The sequence below is a fragment of the Rhipicephalus microplus genome, unplaced genomic scaffold (assembly GCF_043290135.1).
Source record: "Rhipicephalus microplus isolate Deutch F79 unplaced genomic scaffold, USDA_Rmic scaffold_151, whole genome shotgun sequence".
Classification (NCBI taxonomy): Eukaryota; Metazoa; Arthropoda; class Arachnida; order Ixodida; family Ixodidae; genus Rhipicephalus; species Rhipicephalus microplus.
Window position 1 is genome coordinate 215,001 of NW_027464722.1, and position 12,500 is coordinate 227,500.

General features: G+C 60.5%; 1 non-coding gene across 1 annotated transcript; it reads right to left on the minus strand.

Moving 5' to 3' along the window:
- Positions 1-1,252: 1,252 nt before the first annotated feature.
- LOC142791208 (small subunit ribosomal RNA) lies at positions 1,253-3,067 on the minus strand. The gene has a single exon (XR_012890071.1). It is a non-coding gene; the product is annotated as a small subunit ribosomal RNA (ribosomal RNA).
- Between the last annotated feature and the right edge of the window lie 9,433 nt (positions 3,068-12,500).

A 12,500-nucleotide genomic window follows, 5' to 3' on the forward strand; every position in this document is an offset into this window, starting at 1 on the left:
GGCGGGTCGGTCTCCTCCGCATAAAAAGGGGGACCCCCGCTTTTTGTTCCACGAAATCGCACAAGCTTTTTTCGCATCCACGGTTTGCCACCGCACACCAAAATGCCGATCCGGCTGCCTACTTTAGCCAACAGGTGGAGCCAGGCGCGCCGTACTTGCGCGGCACTTCCCACGTCCACCGAAGTCGGTGCCAAGGACCACTTTCGGCGCCGGAGCCGCGTACGAGCCTACTCGAGGCGGAAGAACGAAGCCAGCAAGGGCCTGGCCGCAAGTGCGTTCAATTGTCGGGACGTCCAAGTCCCTCGTTCTTCCGTGCTTCCTCTTTCGGCAAGTCGTTGCGGCACCTTCCCAAAGCGCGCAGACCCGCTAATCGCGACGAGCGCGACGTGGCCGTGCCGCCTTTCCCTCGGCAGCAAGCAAAACGCCTGGCAACGTCGACGCTCCCCTAACCGCGATCTCGCACCGTGTTTCGTGTGGCGAATTCAAAAGCCGGCCGGCGCTGCTGCAACCATTACGGTCGGTACGCATACGCCGCGGAGGGCGGGACGGTCATCGGAGCGTGCGGTTCCTCCATCGAGTACTGCGCACCTCGGCCGTCGCATCGCCGTGCCATGACCGGCCGCGCGTCAACGCGAACCGGTGCCAGCGAGATCCCTCGCCTGCAAGAACCGACCGGCAGCCTCCGTCACCCGAGGACGCGGAGGCGCTTGCCGCGGACGGCGGGACGGTATGCACTGGTGCACAGCGGACCCGTCACATCGCCAGTTCCTTGACCGACCGCCGACGCTTGTGCCGTTCCTCTCGTACTTGGCAGTCGCCGCGCGATTGTCGGGTCTCGTTCTTGCACGCTCGAACGGTCGGGAGGGCACTCGGCTGGCGTTTCGGGAACGCGCAGCCTCGCCTTCTACCGACGTAACCACGACTCGCCGTTCGCGCTCCGCCGCTCCTGTTTACAGTACTAGGCGGTCCCGCAGCGGTCGGGTCGCGCATTTCGAGCGCTTCGAGCCACGGTGCAGTGGCGGGTCGAAAGCCGACCTATGAGTGCGTTGCGCCGTTTGTACCCGCGTCCGCCACCTGGCCGACCGTCCAAGGTCGCGGTGTTGGCGTCCGCTGGGCGCAACAATTTGTCACGGGGTGCCGCTCCACATTCAGGCAGCCCCGTGGGGAAAAGCCGACCCCGCGTCCAAACGGGGTCAGCGGCAGAAAGTGTCGGGCGCAGACGCAGCTGAGGCGCTCACCCTTCACAATCCGTTAATGATCCTTCCGCAGGTTCACCTACGGAAACCTTGTTACGACTTTTACTTCCTCTAAATGATCAAGTTTGGTCATCTTTCCAACAGACCGGCGCAACCGAAAGGCCGCGCCGGACATCGGTCCGAAGACCTCACTAAATCATTCAATCGGTAGTAGCGACGGGCGGTGTGTACAAAGGGCAGGGACGTAATCAACGCGAGCTTATGACTCGCGCTTACTGGGAATTCCTCGTTCAAGGGGAACAATTGCAAGCCCCTATCCCAATCACGAAAGAAGTTCCACGGGTTACCCAGTCTTTTCAGACAGGGATAAAGACACGCTGCTTCCTTCAGTGTAGCGCGCGTGCGGCCCCGGACATCTAAGGGCATCACAGACCTGTTATTGCTCTGTTTCGTGCGGCTAGGAGCCGCTTGTCCCTCTAAGAAGGTTGTAAGGTGCTGGGAACCCCGCACCTATTTAATAGGCTAGAGTCTCGTTCGTTATCGGAATTAACCAGACAAATCGCTCCACCAACTAAGAACGGCCATGCACCACCATCCACCGAATCAAGAAAGAGCTCTCAATCTGTCAATCCTCCCAGTGTCCGGGCCGGGTAAGTTTTCCCGTGTTGAGTCAAATTAAGCCGCAGGCTCCACTCCTGGTGGTGCCCTTCCGTCAATTCCTTTAAGTTTCAGCTTTGCAACCATACTTCCCCCGGAACCCAAATACTTTGGTTTCCCGGAAGCTGCCCGCCGAGTCATTTGAGTAACTCAGGCGGATCGCTGGTTGGCATCGTTTATGGTCAGAACTAGGGCGGTATCTGATCGCCTTCGAACCTCTGACTTTCGTTCTTGATCAATGAAAACATTCTTGGCAAATGCTTTCGCAGTAGTTCGTCTTGCGACGGTCCAAGAATTTCACCTCTAGCGCCGCAATACGAATGCCCCCGTCCGTCCCTCTTAATCATTACCTCGTATTCCAAAAACCAACAGAACAGAAACGAGGTCTTGTTCTATTATTCCATGCAAGTTTATTCAGGCGACTCGCCTGCGTTGAGCACTCTAATTTTTTCAAAGTAAAAGCACCGGCCATCTCGAGGCACACAATGAAGTGCACCAAGAAAGAACCGGCATGATGTTCAGTCCGAGCCGTCGCATCGGGTAGATGCACTACTCGTCTGGAACTGAGATCCAACTACGAGCTTTTTAACCGCAGCAGCTTTAGTATACGCTATTGGAGCTGGAATTACCGCGGCTGCTGGCACCAGACTTGCCCTCCAATTGATCCTCGTTAAAGGATTTAGAGTGTACTCATTTCAATTACGGGGCCTCAAAAGAGTCCCGTATTGTTATTTTTCGTCACTACCTCCCCGTGCCGGGAGTGGGTAATTTGCGCGCCTGCTGCCTTCCTTGGATGTGGTAGCCGTTTCTCAGGCTCCCTCTCCGGAATCGAACCCTGATTCTCCGTTACCCGTAACAACCATGGTAAGCAAGTAACCTACCATCGAAAGTTGATAAGGCAGACACTTGAAAGAAACGTCGCCGGCTCGTGGCCATGCGATCAGCACAAAGTTATCCAGAGTCACCACACAATACGGGCCGAAACCCGATCGATCTTGGTCTAATAAAAGCACCCGTTACCCAAAGGGCTCCAGGCTCACTGCATGTATTAGCTCTAGAATTGCCACAGTTATCCAAGTAGGAAGAAACGATCTAAGGAACCATAACTGATTTAATGAGCCATTCGCGGTTTCGCCTTATTTCGGCATGTACTTAGACATGCATGGCTTAATCTTTGAGACAAGCATATGATTACTGGCAGGATCAACCAGGTAATCGTTCGACTGCGCGTCCGTCCTCGCCCTCGGCGGGCCGGACGCAGTCTGTGTGCGGCGGAGGCCACCTTCAGGCGCCCCAACACGCTTATTTTGCACTCCGAGATGACGGCGTTCGAGCTCGCTACGGCACAACCTTCCCGAAAGACGAGTGGGAGCCGTGCGGCAAGAAGCACGTTCATGCTCGCTCTTTTTCGTTGCATCGACTCGGTCGCGCCGTGCGGGTTGCCCAAGCCCGCTGCACTGTCGGTGGACCGGCCGGAACTAGCAACGGAGCCGAGACTGCAAAGCCGCCAGACGACGGGTCACGCCCGCGTCTTCGGCGCTTTCGCATCTGAATCGCCCGAGGACGACACGGAACACACCTCGATATCGTGGTAAAACGGCACCGTCCGACAACCAGCCCCTAACGCATCAAGCGGATGAGGCTGCAGACGACTGCCGTGGATTCCCCTGGAGCAGACCCGAGGACACGCTTGACGAGGCCGAAGCCCGCCGCATATCAGACACCCGGTCGCTTTCGCGTACGCCGCTCACGAGAACCCCCACATAATAGCAGCGATAAGTACCCAGACCTCCTTGGGCCCTAATACGAGCGTACTCGAGAAAATTTCACCGCGGGTGTGCCCCGAAACGTGTGGCATGTTGAGCGTGCCACAAGTCTACGTCGCTCTCAAACCCGCCGAGGTCGTAGAATTTGCGACCCTACTCACGAAATTCCCACCGAGGATACGGCCGCAAACGTACCGCACCTTGGGTAGGCCACGAGTTTGTGCAACACTACGCTGACGGCACAGCACCGAGGTCGTGCGCGCACGCACGGGAAAATTCCGCCGCGGTTTCTGCCGAAAACGTGAGGCACCACGACTCTCCGCAAGTTCGCGTCGACTGCGAAAGACCGAAGTCGTGAACGACGTGTCCGCTACTCGCCGCCGACACGCTGGACACCAAACGTACAACGACTCGACGGCGTCGTAGAGGCCCACGACGCGGTTTTCCTTAACGACGTCTCGGCGTGGCACCGACAGGTTAGAACGGCCGACCAACGTTCCCTGTCCGCCGTTCGGCTCAGTCGAAGGGCTCGGCGACTTCGGCAACGCTGCGAAGCCGCACGGTGACGCACGCCATGTCCCCATTTTTTTTTTCTTTCTGCGTCTGCCGGGGTGCCCCTATAATAGCAGCGATAAGCACCCAGACCGCCGTGGGTCGCTCGCCCCGGCTGACGTGGTTTTTCGTACTCCTGCGGCGGTCGCCGTCAAGCACGTCCAAATACGCTACTTTCGTGGGCGCATTCACGCTCTTTCGCTTCGCCGGAGTGCCAGCACTCACTCTGCCAAAAACGGCGAACATCCGAGCGGCGGTTCCCACTTTTGCGTCGGCGTCGCAAACCCCGCCCCGGCAGACGAGGTTTGCCGTACTCGTGCGACGGTGGCCGGCGGGCACGTCGAAAGACGCCGATATCGTGCGCGAATTGGCGCACCTTGGCTTCACCGGAGTGCCGCCACTGACTCCTCCAAAAACGGCGAAGATCCGAGCGGCGCTTCCCACTTTCGCATCGGCGTCCCGAACTCCGCCCCGGCTGACGCGGTTTACCGTACTCGTGCGACGGTCGCCGGCGAGCACGTGGAAAGACGCCGATATCGTGCCCGAATCGGCTCCGTTCGGCTTCGCCGGAGTGCCAGCACTGGCTCGGCGAAAGACGACGAACATCCGAGCGACGGTTCTCACTATAGCGTACGCGTCGCAAACCCCGCCCCGGCAGACGCACTTTGCCGTACTCGTGCGACGGTCGCCGGCGAGCACGTAGAAAGACGCCGATATCGTGCCGGAATCGGCCCCGTTTGGCTTCGCCGGAGTGCCAGCACTCACTCGGCCACAAACGGCGAACATCCGAGCGGCGGTTCCCACTTAGCCGTCGGCGTCCCGAACTCCGCCCCGGCAGACGCGGTTGCCGAGCTCGTGCGACTAGCGACCGCGAAGCCGTCTCGCGACGCCGCTTTCGTGCGCGGCTCCCACTGCGACCTGGGTCACCCGAGGTCGACGAGCAAAAAAGAATGTCGAAAAAAAATTTTTTTTTTTTTTGCGTCTGCCGGGGTGCCCCTATAATAGCAGCGATAAGCACCCAGACCGCCATGGGTCGCTCGCCCCGGCTGACGTGGTTTTTCGTTTTCCTGCGGTGGTCGTCGTCAAGCACGTCCAAACACGCCACTTTCGTGGGCGCATTCGCGCTCTTTCGCTTCGCCGGAGTGCCAGCACTCACTCTGCCAAAAACGGCGAACATCCGAGCGGCGGTTCCCACTTTTGCGTCGGCGTCGCAAACCCCGCCCCGGCAGACGAGGTTTGCCGTACTCGTGCGACGGTGGCCGGCGGGCACGTCGAAAGACGCCGATATCGTGCGCGAATTGGCGCACCTTGGCTTCACCGGAGTGCCGCCACTGACTCCTCCAAAAACGGCGAAGATCCGAGCGGCGCTTCCCACTTTCGCATCGGCGTCCCGAACTCCGCCCCGGCTGACGCGGTTTACCGTACTCGTGCGACGGTCGCCGGCGAGCACGTGGAAAGACGCCGATATCGTGCCCGAATCGGCTCCGTTCGGCTTCGCCGGATTGCCAGCACTGGCTCGGCGAAAGACGACGAACATCCGAGCGACGGTTCTCACTATTGCGTACGCGTCGCAAACCCCGCCCCGGCAGACGCACTTTGCCGTACTCGTGCGACGGTCGCCGGCGAGCACGTAGAAAGACGCCGATATCGTGCCGGAATCGGCCCCGTTTGGCTTCGCCGGAGTGCCAGCACTCACTCGGCCACAAACGGCGAACATCCGAGCGGCGGTTCCCACTTAGCCGTCGGCGTCCCGAACTCCGCCCCGGCAGACGCGGTTGCCGAGCTCGTGCGACTAGCGACCGCGAAGCCGTCTCGCGACGCCGCTTTCGTGCGCGGCTCCCACTGCGACCTGGGTCACCCGAGGTCGACGAGCAAAAAAGAATGTCGAAAAAAAATTTTTTTTTTTTTTGCGTCTGCCGGGGTGCCCCTATAATAGCAGCGATAAGCACCCAGACCGCCATGGGTCGCTCGCCCCGGCTGACGTGGTTTTTCGTTTTCCTGCGGTGGTCGTCGTCAAGCACGTCCAAACACGCCACTTTCGTGGGCGCATTCGCGCTCTTTCGCTTCGCCGGAGTGCCAGCACTCACTCTGCCAAAAACGGCGAACATCCTAGTGGCGGTTCCCACTTTTGCGTCGGCGTCGCCAACCCCGCCCCGGCATACGCGGTTTGCCGTACTCGTGCGGCGGTGGCCGGCGGGCACGTCGAAAGACACCGATATCGTGCGCGAGTCGATGCTTCTTGGTCTCGCAGGAGGGCCGCCACTCACTCCTGCAAAAACGGCGAAGATCCGAGCGGCGCTTCCCACTTTTTCGTCGGCGTCGCAAACCTCGCCCCGGCAGACGCGCTTTGCCGTACTCGTGCGACGGTCGCCGGCGAGCACGTCGAAATACGCCAATATCGTGCCCGAATCGGCCCCGTTTCGCTTCGCCGGAGTGCCAGCACTCGCTCGGCCAAAGACGACGAACATCCGAGCGACGGTTCCCACTATTGCGTACGCGTCGCGAACCCCGCCCCGGCAGACGCGGTTTGCCGTACTCGTGCGGCGGTGGCCGGCGGGCACGTCGAAAGACGCCGATATCGTGCACGAATTGGCGCTCCTTGGCTTCACCGGAGTGCCAGCACTCACTCGGCCAAAAACGGCGAACATCCGAGCAGCGGTACCCACTTAGCCGTCGGCATCCCGAACTCTGCGCCGGCTGACGCGGTTGCCGAGCTCGTGCGACTAGCGACCGCGAACGCGTCTCGCGACGCCGCTTTCGTGCGCGGCTCCCATTGCGACCTGGGTTACCCGAGCTCGACCAGCAAAAAAGAAGGTCGAAAATTTTTTTTTTTTTCTGCGTCTGCCGGGGTGCCCCTATAATAGCAGCGATAAGCACCCAGACCGCCGTGTGTCGCTCGCCCCGGCTGACGTGGTTTTTCGTACTCCTGCAGCGGTCGCCGTCACGCACGTCCAAATACGCCACTTTCGTGGGCGCATTCGCGCTCTTTCGCGTCGCCGGAGTGCCAGCACTCACTCTGCCAAAAACGGCCAACATCCGAGCGGCGGTTCCCACTTTTGCGTCGGCGTCGTAAACCCCGCCCCGGCAGACGCGGTTTGCCCTACTCGTGCGACGGTCGCCGGCGAGCGCGTCGAAAGACGCCGATATCGTGCGCTAATTGGCGCTCCTTGGCTTCTCCGGAGTGCCGCCACTCACTCCTCCAAAAACGGCGAAGATCCGAGCGGCGTTCTCCACTTTCGCATCGGCGTCCCGAACTCCGCCCGGGCTGACGCGGTTTACCGTACTCGTGCGACGGTCGCCGGCGGGCACGTCGAAAGACGCCGATATCGTGCCGTAATCGGCCCCGTTTGGCTTCGCCCGAGTGCCAGCACTCACTCGGCCAAAAACGGCGAACATCCGAGCAGCGTTTCCCACTTTCGCATCGGCGTCCCGAAGCCCGCCCCGGCAGACGCGGTTTGCCCTACTCGAGCGACGGTCGCCGGCGATCACGTCGAAAGGCGCCGAATTCGTGCACGAATCGATGCTTCTTGGTCTCGCAGGAGGGCCGCCACTCACTCCTGCAAAAACGGCGAAGATCCGAGTTGCGCTTCCCACTTTTTCGTCGGCGTCCCGAACTACGCCCCGGCTGACGCGGTTTACCGTACTCGTGCGACGGTCGCCGGCGGGCACTTCAAAATACGCCGATTTCGTGGGCGCATTCACGCTGTTTCGCTTCCCCGGAGTGCCAACACTCACTCTGCCGAAAGCGGCGATCATCCGAGCGGCGGTTCCCACTTTTGCGTCGGCTTCGCAAACGGCGCCCCGGCAGACGCGCTCGTGCGACGTACTCGTGCGACGGTCGCCGGCGAGCACGTCGAAAGACGCCGATATCGTGCTCGAATCGACCCCGTTTCGCTTCGCCGGAGTGCTGCCAGTCACGGCGCAGAAAACGGCGAACAAGTGTTTTTTTTTTTTTTTCCTAGAATTTGTGTTATAGAAGGCACATTTGATATCGGACGATAATTTTCAACTTTATCACGCGCACCGATTTTCGTGTAGAGGTTTGCAAGTTTATGGGAATTTCTCCACTTGGAATAATGCGATTTAGTAGTACTACGAGAACTTCATGGATGTACTCAAGGGTACGGGGCAAGTCAGTTACGTCAACACCTGCAGATTTTTTACACTTCAAACTGAAAATTGTTGGTTGTGAGTCCTCGTGTGATATTAAAGGCCGATTCGCTAACACATAGAACAAAGAAAGAAAGGAAGAAAAAACGCCCGCGCTCGCTCAAGAAACCTGGGTTCGCAACAAGTGGCAACAACAAGCAACCGAGCGAGTGCGCCAAAACCCGTGGCGGCCGAACAAACGCGAAGTCCCAACCGCGTCAGCCGGGGCGGCACGGGACAGGAAAAATCACTTCAGCCGGGGCGGCGGGGCACCGAATAAACCTCGTCACCTCGTCGCAGGATAAAAGAGGAAACAAAAAGTCTAAACAGCGTCTGCTGGAGCGAATGCGTAATAAAACAACAACAACAACAAAAAAAAAACACCCGCGCTCAAGAAGTCTGCAATCACCACAAAAGGCGACTGTGACCGAGCAGCGTCAGCCGGGGCCGTGCGGAAACGGAAAAACCGCGACTACCGGGGCGTCGAGGCACCGAAAAATCCACTTCAGCCGCGGCGAAAAAAAAAACAAAAAGAAAGACGGAGGGGGGGGGGGGACCACGTCTGCCGGGGCGAAGGAAAAAAAAAAACGCGTCTGCCGGGGCGAGCCCGGGTGCGGCACCACCGGGAAAACTGTGGCAAACAGACATGGCGATCGAGTGAGTGGGCCGCCAGCCAGGCTCAGCCAAAAAGTGCAAAGTCCGAACTGCGTCAGCCGGGGCGGCAAAAACCACGTCAGCCGGGGCGGCGCAAAAAACCGCGTCTGCCGGGGCGGCACGAAACCGCGTCAGCCGGGGCGGCGCGAAAACTGCGTCAGCCGGGGCGAAAGAAAAAAAAAAAAAACGCGTCTGCCGGGGCGAGCCCGGGTGCGGCACCACCGGGAAAACTGTGGCAAACAGACATGGCGATCGAGTGAGTGGGCCGCCAGCCAGGCACAGCCGAAAAGTGCAAAGTCCGAACCGTGTCAGCCGGGGCGGCAAAAAACCGCGTCAGCCGGGGCGGCGCAAAAAACCGCGTCTGCCGGGGCGGCACGAAACCGCGTCAGCCGGGGCGGCGCGAAAACTGCGTCAGCCGGGGCGAGCCCGGGTGCGGCACCACCGGGAAAACTGTGGCAAACAGACATGGCGATCGAGTGAGTGGGCCGCCAGCCAGGCTCAGCCAAAAAGTGCCAAGTCCGAACTGCGTCAGCCGGGGCGGCAAAAAACCGCGTCAGCCGGGGCGGCGCAAAAAACCGCGTCTGCCGGGGCGGCGCGAAAACCGCGTCTGCCGGGGCGGCGCGAAAACTGCGTCAGCCGGGGCGAAAGAAAAAAAAAACGCGTCTGCCGGGGCGAGCCCGGGTGCGGCACCACCGGGAAAACTGTGGCAAACAGACATGGCGATCGAGTGAGTGGGCCGCCAGCAAGGCTCAGCCAAAAAGTGCTAAGTCCGAACTGCGTCAGCTGGGGCGGCAAAAAACCGCGTCTGCCGGGGCGGCACGAAACCGCGTCAGCCGGGGCGGCGCGAAAACCGCGTCTGCCGGGGCGGCACGAAACCGCGTCAGCCGGGGCGGCGCGAAAACTGCGTCAGCCGGGGCGAGCCCGGGTGCGGCACCACCGGGAAAACTGTGGCAAACAGACATGGCGATCGAGTGAGTGGGCCGCCAGCCAGGCACAGCCGAAAAGTGCTAAGTCCGAACTGCGTCAGCCGGGGCGGCAAAAACCGCGTCAGCCGGGGCGGCGCGAAAACCGCGTCTGCCGGGGCGGCACGAAACCGCGTCAGCCGGGGCGGCGCGAAAACTGCGTCAGCCGGGGCGAGCCCGGGTGCGGCACCACCGGGAAAACTGTGGCTAACAGACATGGCGATCGAGTGAGTGGGCCACCAGCCAGGCTCAGCCAAAAAGTGCTAAGTCCGAACTGCGTCAGCCGGGGCGGCAAAAACCGCGTCAGCCGGGGCGGCGCAAAAAACCGCGTCTGCCGGGGCGGCACGAAACCGCGTCAGCCGGGGCGGCGCGAAAACTGCGTCAGCCGGGGCGAAAGAAAAAAAAAAAACGCGTCTGCCGGGGCGAGCCCGGGTGCGGCACCACCGGGAAAACTGTGGCAAACAGACATGGCGATCGAGTGAGTGGGCCGCCAGCCAGGCACAGCCGAAAAGTGCCAAGTCCGAACTGCGTCAGCCGGGGCGGCAAAAAACCGCGTCAGCCGGGGCGGCGCAAAAAACCGCGTCTGCCGGGGCGGCACGAAACCGCGTCAGCCGGGGCGGCGCGAAAACTGCGTCAGCCGGGGCGAGCCCGGGTGCGGCACCACCGGGAAAACTGTGGCAAACAGACATGGCGATCGAGTGAGTGGGCCGCCAGCCAGGCTCAGCCAAAAAGTGCCAAGTCCGAACTGCGTCAGCCGGGGCGGCAAAAAACCGCGTCAGCCGGGGCGGCGCAAAAAACCGCGTCTGCCGGGGCGGCGCGAAAACCGCGTCTGCCGGGGCGGCGCGAAAACTGCGTCAGCCGGGGCGAAAGAAAAAAAAACGCGTCTGCCGGGGCGAGCCCGGGTGCGGCACCACCGGGAAAACTGTGGCAAACAGACATGGCGATCGAGTGAGTGGGCCGCCAGCAAGGCTCAGCCAAAAAGTGCCAAGTCCGAACTGCGTCAGCCGGGGCGGCAAAAAACCGCGTCTGCCGGGGCGGCACGAAACCGCGTCAGCCGGGGCGGCGCGAAAACCGCGTCTGCCGGGGCGGCACGAAACCGCGTCAGCCGGGGCGGCGCGAAAACTGCGTCAGCCGGGGCGAGCCCGGGTGCGGCACCACCGGGAAAACTGTGGCAAACAGACATGGCGATCGAGTGAGTGGGCCGCCAGCCAGGCACAGCCGAAAAGTGCTAAGTCCGAACTGCGTCAGCCGGGGCGGCAAAAACCGCGTCAGCCGGGGCGGCGCAAAAACCGCGTCTGCCGGGGCGAATGCAAAAAAAACAAAGAAAAAAGCCCGCGCTTAATCAAAAGAAAACAAAGAAAAAAGCTTGCGCTTAATCAAAAGAAAACAAACAAAAAAAGTTCGCGCTTAAGCCTGGCGGTGGAACCACCGGGGCAAACAGACCTGGCGATCGAGTGAGTGGGCCGCCAGCCGGGGTGAGCCAAAAAGTGCAAAGTCGGAACCGCGTCAGCCGGGGCGGCGCGAAAACCGCGTCAGCCGGGGCGGCGCAAAAACTGCGTCAGCCGGGGCGGCACGGAAAAACGAAAACCGCGTCAGCCGGGGCGGCACGGAAAAACGAAAACCACGTCAGCCGGGGCGACATCAAAATGAGGAAAAAAAAAAAACTGCCTTAGGACACCTGCGTACACTTTCATGCGTTTGGGCATATCTCTCTGTAACACGCGCGCCCCTCGTTACGCGCGGCACTCTGTTTTCTCCGACACCCATATTTCGGCGGCATGTGGCACGCGCGCCCGTCCCTACGCACGGCACACCGCAGTGCTTTCTCGATATTTTTCTTTTCCTCCAACACCGTCATCTATAGGCTTTTAGTGACCTGTTGCTCGTGGCAAAAGTTCGCTAGCTCTGACACCTCTTGCATGCGCACCGTTTTTGCGCACGGTGCTATGCCGCAAAGCACGGCAGTCGCATGCGTTTCTCTCAGGCACCTCTTTTTTGACACAACGCTGTGGTGCTTAGAAACACACCCGCCGCTTTTGCGCACAGAACTCCACCGTACAGCACGGTAGTCACGTTTGTTCCACACGAACAGCAGTGTGCATCGTGCTACGACACTTTGAAAGCTTTTTCTTCCGAGTCTCGACCGCGCTGTTCCTTTCGTACTTGGCGCGGTTTTGGGACCAGCTTTGTTTTAAACCCCTACTGCGCGCCGTTCCTTTCGTACTTGGCGCGGTTCAGGGTTTGTTTCGAGCCCTTAGCCGCGCTGTTCCCTCCGTACTTGGCGCGGTTTAGGGTCGAGCTTTGTCTCGAGCCCTCTCCGCGCCGTTCCTTCCGTACTTGGCGCGGTTTAGGGTTTGTTTCGAGCCCTTAGCCGCGCTGTTCCCTCCGTACTTGGCGCGGTTTAGGGTTTGTTTCGAGCCCTTAGCCGCGCTGTTCCCTCCGTACTTGGCGCGGTTTAGGGTCGAGCTTTGTCTCGAGCCCTCTCCGCGCCGTTCCTTCCGTACTTGGCGCGGTTTAGGGCCGAGCTTTGTCTCGAGCCCCTACCGCGCGGTTCCTTTCGTACT